Source organism: Setaria viridis, chromosome 3, assembly GCF_005286985.2.
Source record: "Setaria viridis chromosome 3, Setaria_viridis_v4.0, whole genome shotgun sequence".
NCBI classification, from domain to species: domain Eukaryota; kingdom Viridiplantae; phylum Streptophyta; class Magnoliopsida; order Poales; family Poaceae; genus Setaria; species Setaria viridis.
The window spans coordinates 8,665,251-8,678,881 of record NC_048265.2 but is presented as its reverse complement, the minus strand read 5'-3'; the positions used below and the strand labels follow the sequence as shown (position 1 = coordinate 8,678,881).

Sequence of the window (13,631 nt, the reverse complement as noted above, 5' to 3'; positions counted from 1 at the left end):
ACAAGGAGAGAGTTCCGGGAAAGCTTGATGCGGTTGCTACAGAACTTGGAGCGAAGAGGACTGGGAAGGGGCACCAGGCTGCCTCTGACGCCCTGCTTAGTTTGAGATGTCTTCAGCGGCCAAAGGGACTTGCTCCAGATCCAGTATTTCTACAAGAATACCTGCGGCGTTCTTTACTGCGTCTATGGATGTCAGTATCTCCTACTGTGATTGCTTACTGTAGCTCGTAATAGGCAACAACTCCCTGACTGTAGTAGTCCTGTGCATGTGAAATGATGCTTGCTAATTGGCAATGGCTCTGTGAAGTTACGTGACTGATGCTCATTATACTTTTGAGCTACATACTCTTTCAGTGTGACTCGACCGCTCTGCCCAAATCTCGACCAACATTCTGCAGTTTTGTCTTAGGCAGGTGTTGACACTGGGATAATGTATCAGCACAAATTTGCTTGGAGGACAATGATAGCGACAAAAACATTTCTCGTCGGACAATGATAGAGGAAAAATATTTTTGAAGTCAGATTACTCTGCTTAATCAAACTGCATCAATGTACCTTTTTTGTCCCAAGGAGAAATGGAAGCATGAAGCAGAATCTAGTGACATTTAATACCTGAGTATGTCAATTTCAGATGGGATGTGAATAGCTTTGTCCCAAAAGGAAACCACCACGACCAGAAATCCCAATAAAAAGCACGTAACTCAATCCAGGAGCAGCACAACTCCTTTTTTAGAGAAATCTCTTTCAGTCAAATTACTAATAGATCCGTAGACAGATCATGCTTACAGATAGACCAAATATGGATTTGCAGGTAAATCTAACCAATGGAGATGTTTGGATGTATACGGTATAACTATAAATTGTTGGAGGATAGTCTATTTGCAGCTGCGATCCTATGTGCATGGTGGAGACCTTGTGCAGGCTGGGATCGGAATTGCCAATACGGAGTTCAATTTGCTCGGAGGTGCAATGTTCCAATTAAATCTCTTGTTCGGCCCCACTAGGTGATCTGGTGACCACTGTGGAGTGAAATTCCTGAGGGAGAGTGAACTGATATTAGAGGAGCATGCGACAAAGGGACTTCCAGCCTCGGAGTTCAAGAACTTGTTACGTGAGTCCGGTCTCCTGCAGAACAAGAATGTCACCTGGGTTACCTTTATGGGTTATCAAGATTTTCGACTCATGATAAATCTCCTAACGAAGGATCCATTGCTAGAAACTCGACTCCACTTCCTGTTGCAAGTCGTAGAATATTTCCCTTCATCATGTGACTGCAAGTTGTTCTCACAGTACGGCAAGTGTATCAACAAGTTGAGAGTTCCAGGAAAGCTTGATGTGGTTGCTACAGAACTTGGAGCGAAGAGGACTGGGAAGAGGCACCAGGCTGCCTCTGACGCCCTGCTTAGTTTGAGATGTCTTCAGCGGCCAAAGGGACTTGCTCCAGATCCAGTATTTCTACAAGAATACCTGCGGCGTTCTTTACTGCGTCTATGGATGTCAGTATCTCCTACTGTGATTGCTTACTGTAGCTCGTAATAGGCAACAACTCCCTGACTGTAGTAGTCCTGTGCATGTGAAATGATGCTTGCTAATTGGCAATGGCTCTGTGAAGCTACGTGACTGATGCTCATTATACTTTTGAGCTACATACTCTTTCAGTGTGACTCGACCGCTCTGCCCAAATCTCGACCAACATTCTGCAGTTTTGTCTTAGGCAGGTGTTGACACTGGGATAATGTATCAGCACAAATTTGCTTGGAGGACAATGATAGCGACAAAAACATTTCTCGTCGGACAATGATAGAGGAAAAATATTGTTGAAGTCAGATTACTCTGCTTAATCAAACTGCATCAATGTACCTTTTGTGTCCCAAGGAGAAATGGAAGCATGAAGCAGAATCTAGTGACATTTAATACCTGAGTATGTCAATTTCAAATGGAATGTGAATGGCTTTGTCCCAAAAGGAAACCACCACGACCAGCAATCCCAATAAAAAGCACGTAACTCATTCCAGGAGCAGCACAACTCCTTTTTTAGAGAAATCTCTTTCAGTCAAATTACTAATAGATCCGTAGACAGATCATGCTTACAGATAGACCAAATATGGATTTGCAGGTAAATCTAACCAATGGAGATGTTTGGATGTATACGGTATAACTATCAATTGTTTGAGGATAGTCTATTTGCAGCTGCGATCCTATGTGCATGGTGGAGACCTTGTGCAGGCTGGGATCGGAATTGCCAATACGGAGTTCAATTTGCTCGGAGGTGCAATGTTCCAATTAAATCTCTTGTTCGGCCCCACTAGGAGATCTGGTGACCACTGTGGAGTGAAATTCCTGAGGGAGAGTGAACTGATATTAGAGGAGCATGCGACAAAGGGACTTCCAGCCTCGGAGTTCAAGAACATGTTACGTGAGTCCGGTCTCCTGCAGAACAAGAATGTCACCTGGGTTACCTTTATGGGTTATCAAGATTTTCGACTCATGATAAATCTCCTAACGAAGGATCCATTGCTAGAAACTCGACTCCACTTCCTGTTGCAAGTCGTAGAATATTTCTCTTCATCATGTGACTGCAAGTTGTTCTCACAGTACGGCAAGTGTATCAACAAGGAGAGAGTTCCGGGAAAGCTTGATGCGGTTGCTACAGAACTTGGAGCGAAGAGGACTGGGAAGGGGCACCAGGCTGCCTCTGACGCCCTGCTTAGTTTGAGATGTCTTCAGCGGCCAAAGGGACTTGCTCCAGATCCAGTATTTCTACAAGAATACCTGCGGCGTTCTTTACTGCGTCTATGGATGTCAGTATCTCCTACTGTGATTGCTTACTGTAGCTCGTAATAGGCAACAACTCCCTGACTGTAGTAGTCCTGTGCATGTGAAATGATGCTTGCTAATTGGCAATGGCTCTGTGAAGTTACGTGACTGATGCTCATTATACTTTTGAGCTACATACTCTTTCAGTGTGACTCGACCGCTCTGCCCAAATCTCGACCAACATTCTGCAGTTTTGTCTTAGGCAGGTGTTGACACTGGGATAATGTATCAGCACAAATTTGCTTGGAGGACAATGATAGCGACAAAAACATTTCTCGTCGGACAATGATAGAGGAAAAATATTTTTGAAGTCAGATTACTCTGCTTAATCAAACTGCATCAATGTACCTTTTTTGTCCCAAGGAGAAATGGAAGCATGAAGCAGAATCTAGTGACATTTAATACCTGAGTATGTCAATTTCAGATGGGATGTGAATAGCTTTGTCCCAAAAGGAAACCACCACGACCAGAAATCCCAATAAAAAGCACGTAACTCAATCCAGGAGCAGCACAACTCCTTTTTTAGAGAAATCTCTTTTAGTCAAATTACTAATAGATCCGTAGACAGATCATGCTTACAGATAGACCAAATATGGATTTGCAGGTAAATCTAACCAATGGAGATGTTTGGATGTATACAATATAACTATCAATTGTTGGAGGATAGTATTACGGAGTTGGAGGTAAATCTAACCAATGAAGATGTTTGGGTGTATATCTGCTGGGGCAATGACATCTATAGCTCAAGTAAAGCTGATAAAACCATGAGGGTCATAGAGAAATACATCAGTGCTACACCCTTACTCCTCTATCTGGAAAAGTTGCTGTCAACTCAAGCATAAAAATTCTTTTATGGTTAATCCTGAAGGACAGGTTAAACACCCGAGAGCTTCTAAGGAGGAAAAACATGAAGTTGCAAAGCTATTCATGTGCACTCCGTACTCAGAATGTTGAAGAATCCCTGCACCATCTTCATTTGCACTGCCCCTTCTCACAGCAATGTTGGGGAATCCTAAATTTGCATGTGTCCACAAACGATCATGCCTTCCAGGTGTTGGAACATTTCAAGAAGCAAATTCATCAGTCACCCACGGTCCAAGCATGCAAGGCAGCATTCAAGGCTGAAAATCACACTTTTGTAATAGCACGAGAGCAAGAAATACAACTCTTCCTTTATAAGCCATTTCGTTGGAGTAATATGACTAAATGAGGAGCTAGTCAGTAACTAATAATTTGGAGAGCCCCTTTTTTAATGATCTCAGGAGACGAGGCCTCTACGTAATTCATTAAATAATAATAAAGCACAAACATATACTCCCTTCGAGTGAAATTATAAGACATATTTTTTCCCTTAGGACAAGATTTCGACTAACATTAACCTATTAATATGTACTAGTACATAACATTCACTTTGTGTAAAAAACTTAATATTTATCAAAACTTATCATAACAAAAGAAAGTAAGCCTTATTTTTTCTTTCGCTATATATCTATCCATGCGCTATGCAAGGGCACTTGTGTATATACCAAGGTGCGCAAATGAACGGGGTAGATGGGGGCCAACTTGCTGAACATCCCCAATGTTTTTTTCCTTTTTTTTACTCAACTTTCCCCTTAGACTAATTAATTAATGTATAGTACTATTTTAATGGGCATTTAGCCAAGTTGGTAAGAAAGATTAAGCGGCAATGTTTTGATGACAATATGGGTGCACACGGGTTGGCAGCCCATGAAAAACGAAACATAACACATATCTCGTCTGTATCAAAATCACAGGATGACAGTGTAAGAAGATTAAGCGGTAATGTTTGAAAATCACAGGCTCATTGATTAATATATGTTCATAGCACATCGCAACACACAAAACGTAGCACAACGACAGCGCTCCACTCCGCCGAAGGTTTGATCAGTTCTGGCTAAGTATACGCCATACTCCCTCTCGTTCCTAAATAACTGTCGTTTTGTGGATTCATGTGTGTAGTCATTTTAGTTTTGACTATCAATATTTTTTAATTTTAACTAGGAAATATGCCCGTGCGTTGCACGGGAGGAAAAAGCCCAATACACATGACACAAAACTTGGGTGATAATTTGATGTTGTATGTTTCTGAATTATTGGTTTTTCTTCCTGAATTATTGAATATAATTTTTTTCTGCCTTCATTTTTTATCTTTGTCGAACTGCACGAGACAGTGCGAGAAACTATTGATATAGTAGAAAAATATAAGACTACGGTCCTGGATACCATAGGCAGGAAAATGAAAAAGAAAAGAAAGAAACAGCCTATACTCGCCCGGTTGGATAGGAACATCAACGCGGGTAACACACAATTTAACCGTCAAAGCCGACCGGATTGGGACCTCAACGCAGCCACACAACTCCACTTGACAACGGTAGCCGTACCAAAAGTCTTATCGTAGCGTCCACCAACAAACCCACTCTCCTATAGTCGTCAAGACCTCCCTGCGTGATCTCGCGTTGACAGGACCCAAGTTTGTTTCTTTTATAACGTTGGTTTTTGTTTGTTGTAGGTCACAGGCTTAAAAAATTGATTAGCACATCATTCTTATCCCAAAGTCCAAGCATTGTGCATGTTTTCTTGATCTCGCCGGTCTAGGAACCACCGCGCAGTTCCCTCGTGCTAATCAGGCGAGATCATGAACTAATCACAGTTCCCTCGTGTTTTCTTTTATAATGCTGGTTTTTTAATGTTGCCACACGCTTCCTCGTCGGGCTCCTGCACTGCACCCCCATTGTCTCCTCGCTCTGTTGCTGCTTCCTCACAGGCCTCCTGTGCTGCATCCCCACTGCCGCTAACCTGCTCTCCGGCTGCTGTGTTGTCGATTGTTTGCCGCATGATTCCCTGTCACTGGATAGATTCGCAGTCATCTGCTACATCCGGCTTTTGCCGCTTAGCCAGGAGGAGTTGTGTGGTGGTGCTGTAGTTGTGAACGATTCATGTATAGATGCTGATGTCAAATTTCGTTGTTGCTGGTTAATGCTATTCCTTTGTCCTCTATTTTGTTCTTGGTGTATTGTTTGGTCGGCGGCCGGTGCTGCGCGTGGATGCCATGGCGGGTGATGGCGCGGGTGGCCAATGGATGGCGAGGGAGTCAGCGGCAGCGGACGCAAGGCTAGCGGGGCACGGGCGGATGGCAGATGGCGCGCGACGACGGATTGATTCGTGGGAATCGAGGAGGAGGCGGACGAATCGCGGGCTGCAGAAACGCGTGCAGGCGAGGAAGAAAGGGACCTTTTCGCAAATCGTCTAGAATCACGTCTGTTTAACTCCAAGGACTGCGAGTTGATTACAAATAAGTTGAGGGACTTTTTTCAAGTTAAGGTGGCTTTTTTCTCTTTCTCTCTCCACCTTGCTTCCATCCTCCAGAGCCTTCCATCCCCATTCCTCTTTCTCCATCACACCCCCCCCCCCCCCCGACCAGAAGGAAATTCCCCAATCCCTCCCTCCCTTCCCCACCCACCTCAACCAACCAAACCCATCCTCCCAGATCGAGGCCATGGAGTGCGAGACGGAGGAGCTGCAGTTCCTAGGGGCGGCGGGCATCTACGCCTCCTCCGCATCTATCCTTCGCGGCCCGCACTGACCCCTCTTCGCCTGCGTCGCCGCTACCCTCGTCCTCCCACTCTCCGCCCTCTTCCTCCTCCATGTTGCCATCTCCCACGCCCTCTTCACCCACATCAACACCGATGACACCACCCTCAACTCCTCCGCCCCGACGCCCAGCACCGCCTCCTCTCCCGCCTCGCATTCGACTGGCTCGCCCTCCTCCTCTTCAAGGTTGCCTACCTCCTCGCCCTCCTTCTCCTCCTCTCCCTCCTTGCCACCGCCGCCGCCGTCTTCTCCATCTACTCCGCCAAGCATGACGCGCTCACCTTCCCGTGGGTGCTCTCCGTCGTGCCCTGGGTATGGAGGAGGCTTGTGGCGACGTTCCTCGCGGCCTTCGTGCTCCTCTTCGCATACCACGCAGTGTTCGTCGTCGTCTTCCTTAGGCTCTTCGTTGCCGCCGTAACGGGTTGGGGCTTGCGGGGCTGCTCGCGTTCCTCCTCATCGTCGCCTACCTCGCGGGACTCATCTACATCAGCGTCGTCTGGCACCATGCCAGCGTCGTCTCCGTGCTCGAGGACTACAAGGGCCTCGCCGCCATGTGCAAGAGAAGGGACCTCATCAGGGGGAATAATTACGAAAATGTTGAGGTTTTTTTTGCAAATCATCAACGAACTATGGCAGTTTAACGCCTAGGACTGCGGGTTTATTATGAAAAAGTTGAGAGACTTTTTTGCAAAATAACCACGACGGTCGGAAGAAACAACCCCACTTTAATCTATACCTATTATTAAAGCAAGCAACGTCTCTGCCAGGGCTTTTTGTACGTCGCCCTAATTTTGCAAAAAAAACCCTGACGTTTCATGAAATCAACACGCAGTGTTAATATATTAATGATTTTTTTATTGAATATTGTTCATTTGAGGGACCCTTTATTTTTTTCTCCTGCTGCATATAAAATGGCAAAAATATTTCTGTGTGCACCTTTCACAACCTGGCACTCTGCATCATTTTGTTCAGATCCCAGCGCTCCAACTATTTAAAAAAATACACGCATTCTAACTTGGTTCCCAATGGCAACAAATGTAACACTGAAGAAACCATATATAGCTCATCACCACCCAGATAAAGGGAGAGAAGTACGAGTACGACTGCTCTTGAAGATTGCATCAGATATGACATATCCTACTGTTTGATGGAAAACAACTCCCACCAAGTCATTTTTTGTTTCACATTGGGGGCATTTCACATGTGTCTGAGTTTGTAGAAGTAAATATTTTACACGAAAATATTTGATGCTTATAGATGAAAATTGACAAAAATTATACAAATGCAAACAAGATGCAAAAGAACTGTGTACATCTGGAGGCCCACCTGATACATGAATCAAGTCGTCATTTCCATCCAAATCTCTCTCATGTATCCATTCATCATTGTCATCCAGATGTCCCCTATGTAGCCAGTCATCGTTTTCATCTTTCACCATGGATATACCGCCACCTACAACTTGAATTTGCAAAGTAAATAAAGTGACATGAATATGACAAAAATATTGCAAAATGACACGGGAAAAAATCGAGTACCCTCCAACTGCATAGCTAGGTGCGAATTATCTTTGTCTACAACTTTATTAATCATATAGCGTTCACGACGCTTTTTGTTCCTTTCCATTCTTTTTTCATCAGACATTGTTGCAGACCGTTCTCTATCTCTCAGCCTCTTACGAGCATTAGGATCGACATCATCTGGCCGCCATCCACGTGGTGCTTGGTTAGCTACAAAGCATCCCATTATTAAAAAAGGCAATGTCTCCGGAGGAGAGAAACATTTAATTGAAACGATATTTCACCTTGAGGTGTTGTGTTGGTGATGTCTGCAAGCGGATGTCTACCACGGGTGGACTTTGATGGATCCATGGATGTCGCTGACGTTCCCAAGAAGCAAGAATCTGGAGAGCATACATTGATGGAGATGAAACAATGGATTATTCAGATAAAGAGCAATAACATACAGAATTTGGCAGTGGATTGTACCCCTTGAGAAAGTTCAGTAACAGATGCAGTTCCGTTCAGTTTTTTGTCAGCAATTGAACCAGTAACCTGAAACTGAACTAAATACATAATAGAAGTTACAGTTATATATTGAATACGATTATATTTAAAACTGGCCACACAAATGCACAGGCAGTTTGGTAGTTAGTACAAAAGTTAACTGAACTTTACATACAGAGAGAAAATCATCCCCAAAATTTAACAAAATGTACAACAGTTAATCTTTTAATTTTATTGGCGACTCTTGTAACTTTCAGCACATAGGCGAGGCAGCTTGTTTCAGTTCCCACATACTGTCGCCGGACAAGAACAAGTACTGGCTAAAACAGCCTTGCGTAAAACTATTGTCGGGCAAAATCCGTATGTACATCACTTTTAACTCTGCCTCGCCCGACCCTTGGTCCCGGGTCGGATGCGCCCGACCCCTTTGAGGGTGGAACTCCGCCTCGCCCGACCCTTGGTCCTGGGGTCAGATGCGCCCGACCCCTTTGAGGGTGGAACTTCGCCTCGCCCAACCCTTCGTCCCGGGGTCGGATGCGCCCGACACCTTGAGGGTGGAACTCCGCTGCGCCCGACCCCTTGGTCCTGGGGTCGGATGCGCCCGACCCCTTGAGGGTGGAACTCCGCCTCGTCCGACCCTTGGTCCCGGGGTCGGATGCGCCCGACCCCTTGAGGGTGGAACTCCGCCTCGCCCGACCCTTTGTCCCGGGGTCGGATGCGCCCGACCCCTTGAGGGTGGAACTCCGCCTCGCCCGACCCTTGGTCCCGGGGTCGGATGCGCCCGACCCCTTGGTCCCGTACTGTGGCTTTTTTTTGTTTTCTTTACAGCGTTTGCAATCAAGTTCATGCTGTAAAATGATCCTGGAACCTTAAGAGTCGCTTCATGAACAGCGAGAAGTTCTTGATTTTACCTATGATTACAGTCCTACAAATTAAGAAATTCTTGATTTTACCTTTCACACTATAAAACCTGGCTCGATTATACTTGGCTCGCTGCAGATGCACCATGAGCCATGACCAATGGCGCATTGTCACCAACGGGTATGCGAGGACGTAGCAGACCTATATGCCGATGTTGCCAATGCCAGCTGAATCAAAAGATGTTTATGCCTGCCTGCTGTATGATGGCCCTGTGAGGACTGTCATGCTCCTCTGCACCTTGTTGATAGCTTATCAGCGTCTGCGTTGCGAGGTAGTGCACACACCTTCAGCTAGCTTCTTAACACGTCAGGGTCAATCATCTAAGCTAAGGGATATTACTAAGAACAGGGAGAAGGCAGATGATAAGCACATTGTGCCGGCAGCGACCACGCACTCGCAATCCAAAACACCAACAATTCTGGGAAAAAACTGGATATAAAATAGGAAACCACAGGTATTCGTCATTGGAATTGCAAGGTGCTGTTTTGTACGAATTGAAATTGAAATGCACAGCATAATTGTTTGAAATTAGAAACTGATACAGCAATTTCCACAAGCAGCGAGGGGATTCCAGACTTGGTGATGGAGGGTGGGGGTTGTACCTCGAGTCCTTGACTGATGGGCTAGAGCACATACCGGTGGATGAGCGATTCTTCGATGAGCGCCTCGAGGGCCTTCGAGGGGAGGCTGCAGGGGCGGGGCCAAAGGGACTCATCCGCAGGGCGGCGGCAGCTGGCGGCGCGGTGGCAACGCAGGTAGGGGCGGCGGCGGCGGCGAGGGGTGGCAACGCAGGGAGGGCGCAGGGAAGGGCCAAAAGGTTCCGCGCGGAGGACTAAAACAGACGGAGGAGGAAGCCTAGTGCGCCGCAAATTAGGGAAGTGCCAAATCCATGGCTTCCGCGCGGAGGACCCTGGAAGCAACGGCCGAGGAATGCCGGAGCGAGGGCCATCGAGCCACGGCCGAACGACGGACCGCAAAACTGTGTACGCAGCCTGGTAAGGAGGAGCGCGAGGTCGGGGGTATTGTAGACCTCCGGGTCTGTGGCGGGGATGAGAGGTTGAGCACGGGGTAGCCGAGCAGCGGAGCGGGGCCACCTTGGAGGGCGTGAAGTGCAGGGGCATCGACGCCTTGTAGAGGAGGGAGAGGAAGGTCGGAGGAGGAGGCGGCGGCGGGATCCGTACCGAAGACGAAGTCTGCGCCAGGAACAGGGCCGGTGGAGAGATGGTCGCCGCCGGGCCATGTCGCCGCCCAAGATCCGCAGAGTCTCCGTGTGGGATCCCTGCTGCTGCTGGCCCCGACGCGAATTGCCGTCGCTTGTCCCCGATGCGCCGCCGCCGCTGGTTGTCCCCGATGCGCCGCCGCCGCCGCTTGGATTGCTCGATATAGGCTGGGGGGGGGGGGGAGATCAGGAGAAAGGAAAGGTGGGTGCGCACGGGGCGAGATCGGAGGCGGCAACATCGGGCGGGTAAGTGCGGGCAGGCGGCGGCGTAGGGTATGGGAAGGATGGTAGGCGGAAGAGGAAGGAAAGCCGAGCGTGATTGGCGAGGAGCGAAAAGGAATGGACGAAGCAGAAGAAAGCGAGGCTGACGGGAGCGATCGGAGGGCGCAAATCGCATGGAGCGCGGGACGACCGAGCGGAAGGACCCCCGACGCGGAGAGAGAGAGAGGGGGGGAGGGCTCAGATTCCGACGTTTCAAGAGCGGACGGCGGCAAATTAGTTTAGTGCGGGACAAATGTCGAGCGGAGGAACGACGTACCAAAAAATTATCTTACTTTTGGTCTTTTTAGGAGTAGAGATTTTCTGCTTCCTTCTTCCTTGAATAAACGCGGCTGGCGGCCGTGAGCCAAACCGAATTTCACTTGTCAACTGATCGGAGTCAGGGATCACCCGGGCTTCAATTCTATTCCGTATCCTGGCCGGGGATCAAGGCGCTGATCTATATACGGGGAATAATCGTATCGCTGCGTGCGGGTGCAGCAAGTTCTTTGCAGTCCAGGGGCTCCGTCGCCGCCCGCAGAAGAAAGATGGAAGAGGAGACGTTGACGTCGGGTGAAGGAGGGGGCATCCACGCGCTGTGCGACGACGCCCTGGTGGGGATCCTCGTGCGCCTCCCCTCCAAGTCCGTGCTCCGCTGCCGCGCCGTGTGCAGGAGCTGGCGCCGCATCACCACCGACCGCTCCTTCCTCGCCGACCACGCCGCCCGCCGCCCGCTCGGGATGATCACCCTCTCCTCATTATTCAGCGTCGGCACCCGGGCAGCGAACACCGTGTCTCTCTCCGGCGGCGACCCGGCCGCCTCGGTCGCGCCTCCTGTACCGGAAGCAGCTAGACAGGGACGGGACCCCGATGGTCGACTCGTTCAACGTGCTCTACTCCCTCGATGGGCTGCTCGTGCTGAACCAACGCCGTGGGCTCTTCATCGTCTGCAATCCCATCATCAGGCAGTGGACCAACCTGCCCGCGCAGCCGCGCTGGCTTCGGAGCCGTGTTTCACCGCTATCGCGTGCGGTTTTTACCTCCATGGCTCGTCCGGCGAGTACCGCCTCCTGTGCCATGGCTTAGGACTAGAGGAATCCAAGGGTACGGGCTCGATCCGGAACGGAAACAGCCACTACTACGTCCTCTCCGCTGGCGGCACCCTGCCTCGTCGGCTCGGGCGAGCTCCTCTCCCTACGCACGCGTCTGGTGCCTCGAAGTACGACGACGTCCCCGTGGCTCATCGGGGGATCCTCCACTGGCTCGCTTTGCACCCCGAATCCGCCGGCACCGGCACCAGCACCGGCCGGCAAGATGCTGGCGTTCGACACGGCTTCCGAGACGTTCCGGCTAATGTCTCGGCCGCCGGAGCGAACCGGTGACACGGCGAGGGTGCTGTTGGAGCTAGACGGGGAGCTCAGCGTGGCGGCCATGCAGGGCGTGACGTCGCTGGCCATCTGGGCCTTGCAGGACTACAAGGCGGAGATCTGGACGCTACGTTACCGTGTGGAGGTGCCGCTGTCGACTCTTTACGGTGGCAGCCGCGACAGCGTGGTGCCGACCATGGTGATGTCGATTGGACACCGCTACTGCGATGTGGCTAGGTTGTATGATGTCAAGTATGAGAGGATGCACGAGGAAATCTATTTCGGGGCTGACAATCCTACATTCCTCGCGTTTAGGGAGAGCCTCGTGCTCCATGCCTTCTTCGACAGCCCTCGCAGCTCTGAGGTCGCCTACATAAAGTTCTCCGATTGAAGGTGCACGGTTACTTGGTCTTGCTTGAGCCTCGACCTGTCTCTGATGGAATGATCTACATATCAGCGGAAACAGTTTGTTTCTTTCACGTTTGAATATGCACTAGTGATTGGCGCGCGCAGAAGCAGAACATTGAGTAGCTGCATTCTGTTTTGTGTAGGGAATAGTGAAAACAGATAAAAATTGATGATAACACAATAGATGAGCGTGGATGCATCCACCTGACATGACAAATTATAATAATCACATGATGGTGGAGGATAACCTGTTGTTAGACATATAATGTACTTTAACTATTGAGCTCAGGACTGGAGCACGTGCCATATTAATCTCATTGCATGTAATAATCTGATTATCCAAAGTTTAAGCTACAGCTTGGACACTGAATACTGCTGTGCACCACATGATTCTTGTGTTCATAAATAATGCGGAGATCACAACCCAATAGACATTATTACAATTTCAAGAAAAACCTAACTAATCATGAGACCATAGGTTAATTGACAGAGGCACCTTCACCTATTGGCCTTCTACAGAAGATGAGAAGATGCAGCAATTATTCATCATTCACCCTAGCTGATACCATCAGGTTACGAGCTTCCAATATGAGAAGAACGGAAAAGAGCATGCATAAAAAAGTTCAGTCAATTTTCCCTTGATGGTTTCTCAGCAAAGGCGTTTATAACTGTGTTTGTATTTTGTAAAGTAAAAAATAATTTTAACACAAGAATAAGGTCTAGGAAATAGAAATACCTATAATCATGCCTCAGAGCCTAATACGTCTTATGCAAGGGGAAAATACTTCACAGGTATCTTGTTTAAGAAGCTTTTGGGACATTCAAGCAATTGTTCAATTGGAACATGAAGTCACATATGATTTTCCAGGACATTATTAGAATTCCTATCTCTGTCAATGTAACGAAATCTAACATACATCGTTCCAATATAATAGTGCCAATTTTCTTGCTTTTTATATCTCCAGTAATTTTTTCAAATATAAGATGACATTATTAGTTTGCAACTACAGTAGTAATGACAAATCGT

At 48.1% G+C, this 13,631-nt stretch overlaps 1 pseudogene; it reads left to right on the top strand.

The window, feature by feature from the left end:
* The window catches only part of LOC117849716 (uncharacterized), a 33,312-nt pseudogene extending 23,223 nt beyond the window's left edge, over window positions 1–10,089 (top strand).
* The last annotated feature ends 3,542 nt before the right edge of the window (window positions 10,090–13,631 follow it).